Source organism: Anarhichas minor, unplaced genomic scaffold (genome assembly GCF_050575085.1).
Source record: "Anarhichas minor isolate MPS153535 unplaced genomic scaffold, ASM5057508v1 ptg000213l, whole genome shotgun sequence".
NCBI classification, from domain to species: domain Eukaryota; kingdom Metazoa; phylum Chordata; class Actinopteri; order Perciformes; family Anarhichadidae; genus Anarhichas; species Anarhichas minor.
This window is the reverse complement of record NW_027466659.1, coordinates 27,501-31,872: the sequence shown is the minus strand read 5'-3', so window position 1 is coordinate 31,872 and position 4,372 is coordinate 27,501.

Below are 4,372 nucleotides of genomic sequence, written 5' to 3'. Positions count from 1 at the left end.
GGCGTAGGGGACGAGTCTGTGCGATGTGTATTCGCGGAGCTATGCACCGCGCAAACCGGCGATTTGGTTTAAGGAGACAGAGTATTGGCGCTCGTCTTTCGCTGTGATTTTGTCAGAGTACGAAGATCGGCCGACGCTTTTGAACTACTTGCTGCATCGGCTGTGGTTATCCGTTTATAGGAGTGCATGGATGGCTGGTTAGAGGACTTCAAGGTCTACAATTCGGCGTAAGTACCCCGGCTGTGCGTTGTGTTTTGGCGGAGATATTGAGCGCGCAATATGGCTACAGTGACCTATTTTGACCACGTCGTGCATCGGCTGTGAGTGTCCGATTGTGGATCTAACTCCATAGGTCTTTAGAAGTCGACGTGGTCTACTATTCGGCGTAGGGGACGAGTCTTTGCGTTGTGTATTCGCGGAGATATGGACCGCGCAAACCGGGAATTTGGTTCAAGGAAACAGAGTATTGGCGCTCGTCTTTCGCTGTGAGACGAATATCGCCAACGCTTTTGAAATACGTGCTGCATCGGCTGTGGGTGTCCGTTTATTCATTTGTCGGTGTCAGTTTATTGGTTATGTCGGTGTCAGTTTATTGGTCTGCCTTATGGGTTGTGAGAGTACGTCTGGGTCGACATTTCGGTATTATTATCCCCGCTGTGCGTTCCATTTCCGGGTTTATGGACCGCGCAATGTGGCCCCTGCGACCTATTCTGACCACATCGTGCCTCGGCTGTGGGTCTCGCATCCAGGATCCACTCGGATAGTTTTGTAGAGGTTGATGTGGTCTACAATTGGGTATAAGTGTCCCGGCTGTGCGTTGTGTATTCGCGGAGCTATGCACCTCGCAAACCGGCGATTTTGTTCAAGGAAACAGAGTATTGGCGCTCGGCTACTGTGACCGGCTTTGCGTACATCGTGCCCCGGCTGTGGGTCTCGGATCCAGGATCCACTCGGATAGGTTTGTAGAGGTGGATGTGGTCTACGATCGGGTATAAGTGTCCCGGCTGTGCGTTGTGTTTTCGCGGAGATATGGACCTCGCAGACCGGCGATATTGTCGCTCGTCTTTCGCTGTGATTTTGTCAGAGTACGAAGATCGGCCGACGCTTTTGAACTACTTGCTGCATCGGCTGTGGTTATCCGTTTATAGGAGTGCATGGATGGCTGGTTAGAGGACGTCAAGGTCTACAATTCGGCGTAAGTACCCCGACTGTGCGTTGTGTTTTGGCGGAGATATTGAGCGCGCAATATGGCTACAGTGACCTATTTTGACCACGTCGTGCATCGGCTGTGAATGCCCGATCCTGGATCCTCCTCCACAGGTCTTTAGAAGTGGACGTGGTCTACTATTCGGCGTAGGGGACGAGTCTGTGCGTTGTGTATTCGCGGGGATATGCACCGCGCAAACCGGCGATTTGGTTTAAGGAGACAGAGTATTGGCGCTCGTCTTTCGCTGTGATTTTGTCAGAGTACGAAGATCGGCCGGCGCTTTTGAACTACTTGCTGCATCGGCTGTGGGTATCCGTTTATTGTTCTGCATGTATGGGTGGTTAGAGGAGGTCGGGGTCTACAATAGGGTATAAGTGTCCCGGCTGTGCGTGGTGTTTTGGCGGAGAGATGGAGCGCGCAAAACGGCAACTGCGACCTACTTTGACCGCGTGGTGCCTCGGCTGTGGGTCTCGGATCCAGGATCCACTCGGATAGGTTTGTAGAGGTGGACGTGGTCTACGATTGGGTATAAGTGTCCCGGCTGTGCGTGGTGTTTTCGCGGAGATATCCACCTCGCAAAACGGCGCTTCCGTTTAAGGAAACAGAGTTTTGGCGCTCGTCTTTCGCAGCGCAGCCCAGTAACGTCCCCTACCTTAAGAGAGTCCTCGTTACTCCCGCCGTTTACCCGCGCGATATGGATCCTGGTTCTGGATCTCGCATCCAGGATCCACTCGGATAGGTTTGTAGAGGTAGACGTATTATACAATTAGGTATGAGTATCCCGGCTGTGCGTTGTGTATTCGCGGAGATATCCATCTCGCAAAACGATATAAAAACGGCTGTGATTTTGTCAGAGTATGAAGATCGCCCGGCGCTTTTTGTCAGAGTATGAAGATCGGCCGGCGCTTTTCAAATACGTGCTGCCTCGGCTGTGGGTATCCGTTTATTATTATGCTTATATGGGTGGTTAGAGGACGTCGGGACCGTGGATTCGGTATAAGAATCCCCGCTGTGCGTTCCATTTCCGGGTAGATATGGACCGCGCAATATGGCCCCTGCGACCTACTTTGACTACATCGTGCCTCGGTTGTGGACCTCGCATCCATGATCCACTCGGATAGATTTGTAGAGGGGGACTTGGACTACAGTTAGATATAAGTGTCCCGGCTGTGCGTTGTGTATTCGCGGGGATATGGACCTCGCAAAACGGGTATTTCGTTTAAGTCTTTCGCTGTGATTTTGTCAGAGTATGAAGATCGGTCGGCTGTTTTCAAACACGCGCTGCCTCGGCTGTGGTTATCCGTTTATTATTCAGCTTACATAGTTGGTTAGAGGACGTCGGGGCCGTGTATTCAGTATAGGAATCCCCGCTGTGCGTTCTATTTCCGGGTAGATATGGCGCGCGTAATATGGTCCCTGCGACCTACTTTGACTACACCGTGCCTCGGCTGTGGACCTCGCATCCAGGATCCACTCCGATAGTTTTGTAGAGGGGGACGTGGACTACAACTGGGTATAAGTGTCCCGGCTGTGCGTTGTGTATTCGCGGGGATATGGACCTCGCAAAACGGGTATTTCGTTTAAGTCTTTCGCTGTGATTTTGTCAGAGTATGAAGATCGGTCGGCGGTTTTCAAATACGCGCTGTATCGGCTGTGTGTATCCGTTTATAGGAGTGTCTAGATGGGTGGTTAGAGGACTTCCAGCTTGACAACTGGGCATGAGTATCCCCGCTGTGCGTTCTATTTCCGGGTAGATATGGCGCGCGTAATATGGTCCCTGCGACCTACTTTGACCGCGTCGTGCCTCGGCTGTGAGTGTCCGATTGTGGATCACCCTCCACATGTCTTTAGAGGTTGACGGTGGCTACAGGTCGGCATAGGTGTCCCGGCTGTGCGTTGTGTATTCGCGGGGATATGGACCGCGCAAGACGGCGATTTGGTTTAAGGAAACAGAGTATTGGCGCTATCGCTGTGATTTTGTCAGAGTATGAAGATCGGTCGGCGGTTTTCAAATACGTGCTGCCTCGGCTGTGGATACCCGTTTATTATTCTGCTTATATGGGTAGTTAGAGGACGTCGCGACCGTGTATTCAAAATAAGAATCCCCGCTGTGCGTTCCATTTCCGGGTAGATATGGCGCGCGTAATAGGGCCCCTGCGACCTACTTTGACCGCGTGGTGCCTCGGCTGTGGACCTCGCATCCAGGATCCACTCGGATAGGTTTGTAGAAGTGGACTTGGACTACAATTAGATATGAGGTTCCCGGCTGTGCGTTGTGTTTTCGCGGAGATATGGACCGCGCAAAACGGGTATTTGGTTTAAGGATTTTTCGCTGTGATTTTGTCAGAGTATGAAGATCGATCGGCGGTTTTCAAACACGCGCTGCATCGGCTGTGTGTATCCGTTTATTATTCATCTTATATGGGTGGTTAGAGGACTTCCAGCTTGACAACTGGGCATGAGTATCCCCGCTGTGCGTTCTATTTCCGGGTAGATATGGCGCGCGTAATATGGTCCCTGCGACCTACTTTGACCGCGTCGTGCCTCGGCTGTGAGTGTCCGATTGTGGATCACCCTCCACATGTCTTTAGAGGTTGACGGTGGCTACAGGTCGGCATAGGTGTCCCGGCTGTGCGTTGTGTATTCGCGGGGATATGGACCGCGCAAGACGGCGATTTGGTTTAAGGAAACAGAGTATTGGCGCTATCGCTGTGATTTTGTCAGAGTATGAAGATCGGTCGGCGGTTTTCAAATACGTGCTGCCTCGGCTGTGGATACCCGTTTATTATTCTGCTTATATGGGTAGTTAGAGGACGTCGCGACCGTGTATTCAAAATAAGAATCCCCGCTGTGCGTTCCATTTCCGGGTAGATATGGCGCGCGTAATAGGGCCCCTGCGACCTACTTTGACCGCGTGGTGCCTCGGCTGTGGACCTCGCATCCAGGATCCACTCGGATAGGTTTGTAGAAGTGGACTTGGACTACAATTAGATATGAGGTTCCCGGCTGTGCGTTGTGTTTTCGCGGAGATATGGACCGCGCAAAACGGGTATTTGGTTTAAGGATTTTTCGCTGTGATTTTGTCAGAGTATGAAGATCGATCGGCGGTTTTCAAACACGCGCTGCATCGGCTGTGTGTATCCGTTTATTATTCATCTTATATGG